We start from the raw sequence: 11471 nt of genomic DNA on the forward strand, positions 1-11471 counted from the left end.
GACATTCTATACTAGATGGAAAACAAATTCAGAGAAAAAGTGTCCTTTCTGGAGTGTACATGTCAATGTATCACATTGTTTCAGAAGGGGCAAGCAAGAAATGCATGATGAGTGGTTTGCTATTGTCAATTCCTGTGGGTAGTTAGATGACTAAATGTCTGGTTACTTAATTGCATAGTTGAAATTATGCTTGGGAAAGAAAACAAGATGAGGCCCACACATATTTCATCATTAAACAGCAAGCACAGGAAGGTTTCTAAGGCAAGTGTAGGTAATTTAAACACGAGGGGCCAAATGGGGACAGATTCATTTAACAGGCTGAGATTGGACTGTACAGGCTGCCATAGTTGTTGCTATGACAAGTAGCCATAACAGCTACTTCTTGCTATGCTGGAGATGTGGGAAACTGACAAGAGACCAAAAATCTTTACGACTTTCCTTGCAGTGTGATTTCAGGGGAGAAGTAGTTGATAAGGAAAGGCTGACTGGTAAGGCTGAGGAAGGGAGTAATCTGAGCCAGTAATCAGTAGCTCTTTTGGGAGCCCAGAAAACAGAAGCATCAGCTCAGTCAGAGTTCTGTGTCACGGTTCAGAAATAGATGTCATTTGGCTTGAATCAATATTTAGCCTTTGGGATGGCAGCCATAATCTCTAAACAGAAGACTTCCTTCTCCCCAGGTGGGAGAATAATTCATATTTTTTCCAAACTCAGGAACCCAGAAAGCCCTCTCAGGGCCACTTGCTCTTTGTGCGTGTGAGTGTGTTTGCTCAGAGCAGCCTTACTGATTCCTGAACCACTCCAAGCATTTACACTGCCCGTGCCAGGCCAATCCTGTCATTTCCTCGATCAAAGACTGAGAAATACTGCCTCAGGAAGACGTCACCCAGGATCCAGGTCTCTGTAGATGGACTCACTGTGTTCTCTTTAAAGGTGGTATAGCAGTGGCCTCTAGAATCCTGGGGGAGTCAGAGACACACACCAGTCAGCCTGAGCTCTTATGTGGGACTCCCACAAATATCCAGACCCAGCACAATTCTTCATTTTATTTCCCTCTTTTGGTAAGAATCAAGGGATTTTCTCAGGAGCAGGGGATATGAGAGTTCATCCACAACCAAAAAGGGCCAATACATGCAGTTTCCATGAGGAAGGGTATGGGGGAGGGGAGGACTGGGAATTGTGGATACAGAGGAGTGATAAACAACTAAGTCCTACTGTAGAGCATAAGGAAATATATTCAATATTCAGTGATAAACCACATAAAAAGAAAAGAAAAATAATATATAATTTTTATGTTTATAACTGAGTCACTTTGCTGTGCAGCAAAAGTTAACACAACACTGAAGATTAGCCACACTTCAATAAAATCTTTAGAAAAGAATAAGAGTGTCCATAGTTCTCCTCACTCCCTGTTTCCTTCCTTCTGACTCCTGCTGCTTGTTTTCTCTGCAGAGAATGCCCGGTTGCCTCCTGCGTCCCCACAATCAGTACTTTATTTAAAAACAAAACAAAACTTTATTTTGTATTGGAGTATAGCTGATTAAAAATATTCTGAGTTTCAGGTGGACAGTAAAGGGAATCACCCATACGTATGCATGTATCCTGGTCCCCAAAATACCCCTCCCATCCAGGCTGTCATATAATTAAGCAGAGTTCCCTGTGCTACACAGTAACTCATTGCTGGTTATCCATCTTAAATAGAGCAGTGCCCACAGCTCGTTCTTGAAGACTTAACTTAGGAACTCTGGGAAGCCTCCTTCAGGCCGCACTCACCCTCTTTGGCCACTCCAGGCTTGGTTCGGTAACATACTCTGGTTCCCCATCCCCATGGGTCAGTCCATAGCCCTCACCACCACTAGTAAGTCCCTCAGTTCAGAGCACATTGGGATGCCATTTGCATTGAATCCAGTGAAGTTTGCCTAGAACCAAGCAACCTTCCATATGGCTCAATGAGTTTGTGATTTTACAATTCCTGAAATTCCCTCCCTTCCTCAAAGCCTTCTTTGAATTCATCAGCCTGTTACGAACTCCCACAGAGAGCTGACATGAAGCCTCCACCCTGTGCTGGGGCTGAGCAGTCATTGTGCACCCTTTATTCACCTTAGTATCCAACATCCCCACAGAGGGGTCGGTACCCCAAATCACAAAGAGGGCACTTGGCCAGAGCAAGGGGAAGATGCAGCTGAGAACTAGGCTGACAATGTAATTTATCATCCAAACCAGGAAAACTGCGAGAGGGAAGGGAGACTGTTAATCCCTATGGTGGGAGAGCTCACTGGGAGTGTCCCCAGCCATTCTCCTTGTCAAATGGACTATTTCAGGAACTGCCAGAGCTGACTTTCTGTGTTCATCCATTTGAGGGTTTAGATTGAACTGAAGTTCTTTGAACACTGAGGACCTGAGTGTTCCCCTCTCCTTGTGACTCCCACCATGCCAGCATGGCATGGTGTCTCCACATTTATTTCAGGATGATCAGTGTTCCAGACAGCCCTTTACTCTCAAGTGTTTTTTTTTGTTTGTTTGTTTTTCTGGAAGGCACTGGGCCAACCACAGGGCTCAGCAGCATCTGCAATGGTATGACATGGCTTGCAGAGGGCGGCCTTCTCCCAGCAGCAGGCCAAGGGTTATTTCAAGTTCCTATTTGAGAACCACCCCTCAGTCTTCTCCCCTCACCTTGAGGATGTAGGCTTGAGCTGGGACTGGGTAATTAATACCATTGATGGTGAAGATAATAGAGGGCAGGATATTGATGGCAAAACATGAAACATAGTGCTGTTAGAGACGGAAGGAGAGAGGTTGGCCCTGGAGATCCTTCTTGTGCGTGGAGACTGGGAGTGACCCTGGGGCATGATCCTTCATCTTGGAACTCCATGGCATGGCGCCGATGAGCTTCTGTATGTTATTGAAAAGTCTTCTTGGGCCAAGGATCAGTGATGTCCCGGTGTCCACAAGGGCCTTGCAGCCACCAGAACAAACAATAACCTTTCTTTTCATGGAAATGCTGAGAAACAATGGAAAAAGCGGGCATCAACATCACTCTGAGTCTCCCCAGAGCTGCCCTCTTCCCGACTGTGTCCTAAACAGCCCTTTGTCTCTTGCCCTTTTTTCCTTTGCTCCCGATACGGCACCTTCCTTGACATCCTTGAATGCAGTACATGAATACACCAGGCTCTTTTGCACCTTGACACAAGCTGGTCATCCTTCCTAGAGGAGCTCCCTCCCCTTTGACTAGAAAATTTCTTCTCATCTTCCAGATTCCAGCTTAGTTGTCATGGTTTCAGGGAAGTCTTTCCCCCAGTGTTTATCAGTCTCTTTTCTTGACAGTCTCTGTAGACCCTTCCTCATGTCTAGCATGTGCAAAGTCACAATTCACTATGTGTGTGTCTCATTTCCTGTGCAGCTACCTTCTTAGATGTGAGGGCAAGTTTTATTCTCATTGCCTCCCTAAAGTGCCTGGCACACAGTGGATGCACAATGCTTGTCTGTTTAGTGAGTGAATGAAGACTGTGAAAATAATGAATGAGAAACATCCAGAGAGCTGTATCTGGTGGGGAACAAATAACGGGTCAATCATAGAGTGAAGATGGAGATGCGCAGGGGCAGCAGATTCTCATAGTGGGATAGAGGGGCACCTCTGGGAGAGGGTGTCTCCCAGCACTGCTCTTACAACCAGCTCAGACCCTGAGACCCTGGCCAGGAAATACATGACTAGCCCACAGAAACCCCAAAGGACAGGTCAGCTTTTCTCTGAGGGTATCGCACAGAATCCTATTGATTATTGCCTCTTGTCCTCAGGTCACTCTGAATCCCACCTTCCTGATTCTGTTATAGCCCCTGCCCCACTGTGTGACCAGATACATGGGGCGTCTTTTTTATTAGTTGCTTCCACATCTTAAGACTTCAGCAAATCTCTCTACAGTGCTGAGTAGTTGCTCCCTCAGGAGACCAGTTCTACCCATTTGCTCAGGACTTTCTGTGTTTTTAAATTCATATTTATTGGTACTGAGAACTTCCTTGGTCCCAAGTAGCCCTGGACAGTTGGTCATTTATAACTATGTTCAGGCTGGAGAAATTCTCACTAATCCTCTGTACACCACACTGTAGAGTCCTCTAATCATGCTCCAAGCCTCACAGGGCAGTGGGTGCAGCCCTCTCCCAGCTGCACAGACCTCTCCGGACCCTTTTAGGACCCTGGTCAGAAGGCCTGGGGTAATTATGAACCCATGAGTTGTTTCCAATCTATGTGCTTGTGTGTCTGTTTGTATATGTGTTTGTATGTGTCTCTGTGTGTGCTTGTGTGTCTCTGACTAGCTATGCATGTTTATATGTGTCTCTGTGTATGTTTATATGTGTCTGCTTGTGTGTTTCCATGTGTTTGTGTGTCTGTCTGTGTCGTTGTGGGTGGTGTATATGTCTGTGTGACTGTGTGTCTGAGAATGCATTTGTATGTGTCTGCCTGTGTCTATGTACAGTAGTGGGAGCATCACTTGGGCTGAACCTCAGAGGGAGAGGCTTACCGGTCCATGTGTACACTCCAGTCACCCACTTCAATCAATGGTACCCAGTCGAGCACTCCCTGGTAGTAGGATTTATCCACCCCACCAAACATCACCACACTGCCTTTTGCCCTGCATGTGTATAGAGAAGAGGTGGTGGATCCTTGGAGGACAGTAGCAACAGCACTGTCTGAGAGCTGTGCTGGTCCACCCATCAAGGTCCTAATAATGTCCCCATGTACAGATGCAGAAATTGAGTCTAGGAGCCATTGAGATCCAGACCAAGGTAGGTTACTGGCTGCGAGTGGCACAGAGGAGGTTAGAAGCTGAGTCACCTGGCTGGGCTCCACCCACTCTATCTTCTGAAGATGCCATGGACCTCCTGTGACCTGAGTGCTCAGATACACTCAGAGGACACGGTGCTGAAGCATAATGGCTTTTTCCTTGTCCAGCTTGTCATTTTTCAGGAAAATCAAAGCCTGGGAGTTCTAAGAGTGTGGGTTCAGGTCACCCAGAGTTGGCTCCACTGGCCTTGTGACCTCTACTGTTCAAAGGGCCCCACACTCAGAAGGGACCCCACCTCTGCTCTCCCTGTCTTGAAATGCCTAATATTTCTTGAACAAGGGGTCCCACACATTTGTTTTGTGTCCTACACTTTTAGTTTTCACTGGCTCCTGCAAATTGGGTAGCTGGCCCTGGGCTCCCAGTGAAATGCTAATGAGGAAGGAAAGATATCCACCATCCTTCTCCTTCCCTCCTTATTAAGTTCATCAGCAAATCCTACTGCCTTTTCCTCCAACATGTTTCCTGTTGCCTTCCATTAGCCTTCTTCCTCACTCACCCCCCTATACTAAGTTACTGGTCTTGAGACCAGGAGCAGGGTTGTGTTCCAATAAAACGTTATTTATAAATGCCCATGGTGAAGCCAGGTATGGCCCTTGGGCTATATTTATCCTGGGTTAGATTATCTCTCAGGATACTTATTATCAAGTGTTCTATAATTTTCGTGCAACTGAAAACATCTTACAGCTAATATGGAGAAAGGGATTGTCCATCTCAGACTTACTTTCTCAAGTAGAAGGCAAAAACAGGCTCAGAAATAGCACCTTGATTCTTCAGCTTGTTAAAAATGGGAATGGCTCCAGAGAAGGATAGTTTGGGGTAGTTCAAGCCAAAGATGCCATCAAAAGGTATACCCTCAAACCCATATTCCGCCACGCTTAGACCGAACGGCTGGTCAGTACTTACAAGGTCCCCAATCTGTGGGAGAGAGCAGTGTTCCCACTACAGATATGTGAAAAGGGGCTAGGACTGGGCTGGGGTGCATTGCCATAAAATCCTCAGAAAAGAATTGAGGCTGGGCTCTGTCTTTGGTGGACCTCAGATGGTTAGATCAAGCTGGGAGGGAATTTGGGTTCCATTTGAGAGAGGCTGTGAATTTTAAAACATCTGCCCCTCTGAAAAACACCACCTGAGTGAGTTAAATTGGCCTTGTGGCTTCTGTACAGGTGGGGCAACCAAGAGTCAGACCAGGAACCATTGGTGCCCCCTTGTGGAGAAATGAGTCGAGAGCAAGGTAGCCTTCTCTTTGGCATCACTATGACCTAATGACAGGAATGTACTGCATTCTCTGAAAGGTATTGTGAATTCTGCATCTGTCCAGGAAGGCAGAAGCTTAAAACTCAATCTTGCTTGCAGGGATCTATGAAATTACTGCCTGGGAAATTCACTTTTGGGGATATGTGCATATTTCTGTGAGTGTGTATGAGAGAGAAAGAGAGAGGCGGGAAATACTCAAGTACTTTGGAGAGGCAGGCCATAGGTTTTATTAGACTCTCAAAGACCCCCTAGAGTGAGAATTCATTTATCAGGCCTCCTGACATATCTGGCCTCCAGTTTCCAACTCTGGATACTTGAAGCCCTTGACTGCCCCCAGGGTCCCTTGATCAGTTTTGTCCTGTCCCTAAACACCCCACAGCAACTTCAGTCTTGAAAAGCCAGCCCAGTCCCACCATTTACCACATGTGTGACCTCAGCAAGGCTCTTGCTGTCTGTACCTCAGTTTCCTCATATGTCTCATGAGCTAAACAGACCACCTGCTGTGTGGGGTTGTTGCAGGATTAAAGCAGTTATTACCTGAAAGTGCTTGGCACAGTCTGTGAATATAAAAGTAGGTGCTTTCCCCCCCCCCTTTTCGCTTCCAGCAAAATGAACCTTGAACTGCTCATGGTCAGAGGAGCTGCAAGTCCACACCTCAAGGCACTCTCTGGGTTCGCTAATCTGTTTGCTCATGTGTCACCATGGGCACTGCCTCCCCAGGGACAGGATCCTGTGGGTAAAATGGCCAATATCTATGGGAGTTAGGCTAGGAAGGGTCCTGCCAGATGGCCCTGCATCTGTTTTGCAAGCAGGGGTCACTCCATAGCCATCCTGACTGAGCTTTTGTTTACACGTTACCGAACAGTGTCATAAGTAAGAAATCCCTTCATGTTCCCAGATCCATAGGTAATGCTGAAGGTCTTCTGGGTGGGCCGGAAGGTGGAAGACTCAAGATGTCTGAACCTAACGTGTGTAGCTGCAGACAAAACAGATGAGTGTCATCAGGTGCCAAGGGTGGAAAACAGGGTGGCAGGGCAAGTGAAGGATGGTTCGGGTATGGGGTGTCTGTACTCACAACAGGCTGAACAGGGGCAAAAGAGGGAGGGCACCCACAAGTCAGGTGAGCCTGTGGCAAAGACAAACTGGAATTCCTGAAGGGGTGTTCCAATGGTGATGTTACCCTCGTAGAGCATCTACAGGGAGAAGGAGGGAGTGGATTAGTGCAGAATTGGCTGCCCTCTATTCCCACACTGCTGCCTCCCTCTGGGTGTCAAATATCTCTTGAGATCACTTTCTAACTACTGTGAAGCTCACAGCCTTTGATCACAGAGGTGCTTGCATTTGATATTTTTTTTCCTGTGCTACATTGTATGCAGGATATTGATTCTATGACCAGGCGTTGAAGTGGTACTTCCTGCATTGGAAGCCCAGAGGCATAACCACTGGACCTCCAGGAATTGGACACCCAGGAAAGTCCTGGTCCCTTCATTTGAAAAGCTCTGTAGTTTCTTCAAACCCAGCCTTAGGACCCCCTTCTCCAGGAGGTCCTTCTTGATCAACCCCGGCCACTCCCTGCAAACTCAGACGACATCCAATCAACACCACACAGGTGACTCTTTCATTTGACATGTATTTACTTTTTACCTATCTCTCAGGCTGGCATGGACATTCTTGAGGGCAAAATAAGCCCCCTTTCTAATCTAAGAACAGTAACCAGTGTTAGATTCTTATGGCCTTACACGGAATACGGGTTCAATAACTTTTTCCTGCTGTGGTTCTTGCATCTGTGGAAACTGAATTCCTCTGCCTGGGGATTCACAGTTGCTTTGCAGTTGGTTCTACTTTTTGATCAGAGATGGTTCAGTCTTCATTTGTAACTGAGCGACCCCCTTAGTTCAGAAGGAACTGCTGCTGCTGCTGCTAAGTTGCTTCAGTCGTGTCCGAATCTGTGCAACCCCATAGACAGTAGCCCACCAGGCTCCCCATCCCTGGGATTCTCCAGTTAAGAACACTGTAGTGGGTCGTCATTGCCTTCTCCTCAGAAGGAATAATCTCCATCAAACTAATGACACATATTTGACACAGAAATGGAAGTTTACCTGCCACCTGGTAATTTCTGGGCCCAGTCACCAAGACCAAGCGTTGAGGATGATAGTGCCTTCTCCTCTGGGTTGGGCATCTTTTCCCCAGGGTTTCTGCCTCCTGCAGGAGCCCCAGACCCAACATCCCACGTGGCATCTCCAGATGAGCCCCAGTGCTAGGCTAGAGCACCAGGGGGCGCTGTGGAGCACCATCCTCCCAAAACACATCCATGATGTTCCTCAGGGGGTGAATAGTTATATTTGAGCCAGGAGAAGAAATCTGGGACACTCTGTAAGCATGTTCCTTCAGGAAATTGTTCAGCATGTTTTTTTCACTGAGGGTATTTCTCATGGTCTTCACTTTTGTTAGAGGTATTCTTTCATTGAGCATTTGACAAAGAAAACAAAGAAGCTACAATTAGCTGTCAGTGTTAAGGTTTAACTGTCATTGTAATGGCACTGTGTACTTTCCAATCAATTTTATGAGTCACCTTATTGTCAGAATTTTATGCATATTCCATGGCAAAGACATAGGTTTGAATAAAGATTCTGTTCTGTAATGTTGGGTAAGCCATATGACCCTGTAGGGTCTCAGTCTCCCCTCAGTAAAATGGTGGAATGTAATGATTCAAACCCTCCGAATAGGACATCTTGGGGATAGTGAAGTGATGGATATAAGGTGCCTGATAAATAGGAAGTCTCAACAATGACAGCCACTAGCACTGCTGTTGCCACCCATTTTATCCTTCTCATAGAAGCTCAGGGAAGGAGGTAGAAGGGGGATTCCTGTCCTCTTTTACCAGGGAGAAATTGGAAATGCAAGAGGCTTGTGAATTGGCTGTGGTCAGACTGCTTGTCAGATATAAAACAGTGTATAAGTAGCTCTCTAAACCTTTCCCAAGATGAAAGAAAAGAGATAGCTGAAAAAAGAATCCAGGAGATAGGGAACAAGTTAAGGAAATGTAGAGGCTCGAGAAGGAAGGATGAGTCAAATGAAAAATTAAAGGAAAACAACACAGAGAGAAATACACTCAGAGACTTCCAAAGGGATGGAGAGATAAACGATAGTGATACAGAGATGCAGACATAGACATATACACACTGAAGTAGAGAGGGAACAAAGAGGACATTCTAAATAAAAGGGAGAAGAGTGCTATTCCACAGGACCACACCTACATCTGCACTGACTGTGCACTGAACACCTGCAAGGAGTTCCAATTTCAATAGGTCGTGACTTGACTGGAGCCCAAGAGTTGTGCAGCTATGCAAATCTACATAAGACCCTTGGGACCACAGTTCCTATAGCAAGGTACTTATCTATAAGTAAGGGTTGAACTTTAAGATTGTGAGGGAAATATTTCATTCCCTTCTAAACCTGATGAATAGAACAATCAGATGAAAAGAAAAATCACAGAAATGAATATGATGTGGCTTATAGTCTCCAATACTTAAATGACTCTGCAATCTGAGAAGGCCACCAGGCCGAGGAGCACAAGCCACTTCATGCTTCTCTCCTGGATCCAAGAACTCAGGGAAGTTCAGGTTCTTAGTATGTAGTGGTGACCTGGAGCCCCTAGTTATATATGCTCTGACATGCCCTAGTTTAGCCCTTTAGGCCACTAATAGGTCTGAAAAAAAAACCAAAAAGTTCTTGATAAAATCTTTACCTCCATCAGTGTCCTTGACGAGTGGACTTTGAAGCTTCTCAGAATACAGAGAACTGAACTGTAATCTCTTCCTTGAAGCTTGGCTGGAAAATCAAACTGATCTGCATGGACGTCTACAAAGATGGAGAACCTTGACTACTTGGAGTAAAAACTGCTAAGAACATCATGAAAATGGATACTAAGGGCCATGCTTGACATTCTTGTTTTCATGTCATCTTCCTAGCCACTTCATGAGATATGCATTGCTGTCTTCATTGGAGAGGAGATTACTAGGAGGATAAGTTGTCAAATGGCAAAGTGAAGACTTCAGGGACAGCCCAGGAACATACAACTGGTTTTAGTTAGTGGGTCTAATGGCAGACATCAGGGGCACTTATGATGCCAGTCTACATCAAAGATTTAGGGCAGAACAGTACTTCAATTGCATGGTTTCAGTATTGGAAGAAATGTCATATGCATCCACAAGATATTTTATATCATCCAACAAACGTACAAGGAAGAAGTGTGTGCTGGGTTCTGGGTTAAAGGCTTCAAAGTGAAAGTTGATCAAGACAAAAGTAGTCTTTATCTTAAGATAGCTAGCAGTCTAGTTCTCCCAAACTCATGGCCCCAGGAGGCAGGAGATATGATACTAGGACTAGGTTGCCATGTTGGGCCCTGGGCAGCACAGGCCTTACCACTGGGAGCAGCCTTTCCTCCACTTCACCCATGCTGGAAAGCAACCCATTTGGCCATGTTTTCAAGAGAATCAAAAGTTTGGATATTTATGTACACTCTACTGACTTTAACGTTAGCAACTAATTTTTTTTCCCCCAAAGAAGAGTGGGAACGAAAACTCCACAGTGATGTGCTGGAATCAGCCTTCAGTCTCTGCAAGTTTTTATTTCTCCCCTAAAGTTGGCAGTGCAGTGCGGACAGAGAGGAATTTGATTCATGTCGGTTGATTTGAAACGATACTGAATGCATACTGAACATGTGTGTTTCCTTTCTATTTATAAAGAAAGATCACCGGGGACATGCAAACCAATGAATTTAACTGCTGAAGATAAAAGGATATACTTCTGATATAATTTCCCCATAGGGTCTATCCCATGAAAAATTTTGTCTGCCACATCAAACATACAAAAAAATAATTGTGAAATGTCTTCCCAATCCAAGAAGACAAAACAAATGTGGCAGCCAAGTAAAGACAATGGTGTTTAATGACTCATCCAGGATTCCCAGGGCCTAATCCTGCATGAGATCTATCACTGACTATCCCTTGAATACAACAGGAGCCTCTCCTAGTCACCAGATGTGTGTAGATCGGACACTGTGTCTTAACACTAATTTTGGCACATTGTTTAAATTCAGTTTTCATGGTTAAATCCCAACAGGGGGAATATGATGTCACTGACAAATGACACACATATATGCCCTTTGAACTATGGCATTGGAAAAGACTCTTGAGAGTCCCTTGTACTGCAAGGGTATAAAACAAGTCCATCCTAAAAAAAATCAGTCCTGAATATTCACTGGAAAAACTGATGCTGAAGTTGAAGCTCCAGTTATTTGCCCACCTGATGGGAAGAACTGACTCATTGGAAAAGACCCTGATATTAGGAAAGACTGAAGGCAGGAAGAGGCGGGGA

At 45.4% G+C, this 11471-nt stretch overlaps 1 pseudogene; it reads right to left on the reverse strand.

Annotated features, from left to right (window-relative positions):
- Positions 1 to 806: 806 nt before the first annotated feature.
- Positions 807 to 9678, reverse strand: LOC102391173 (annotated as a pseudogene).
- Between the last annotated feature and the right edge of the window lie 1793 nt (positions 9679 to 11471).

The sequence above is a fragment of the Bubalus bubalis genome, chromosome 5 (assembly GCF_019923935.1).
Source record: "Bubalus bubalis isolate 160015118507 breed Murrah chromosome 5, NDDB_SH_1, whole genome shotgun sequence".
Taxonomy (NCBI): domain Eukaryota; kingdom Metazoa; phylum Chordata; class Mammalia; order Artiodactyla; family Bovidae; genus Bubalus; species Bubalus bubalis.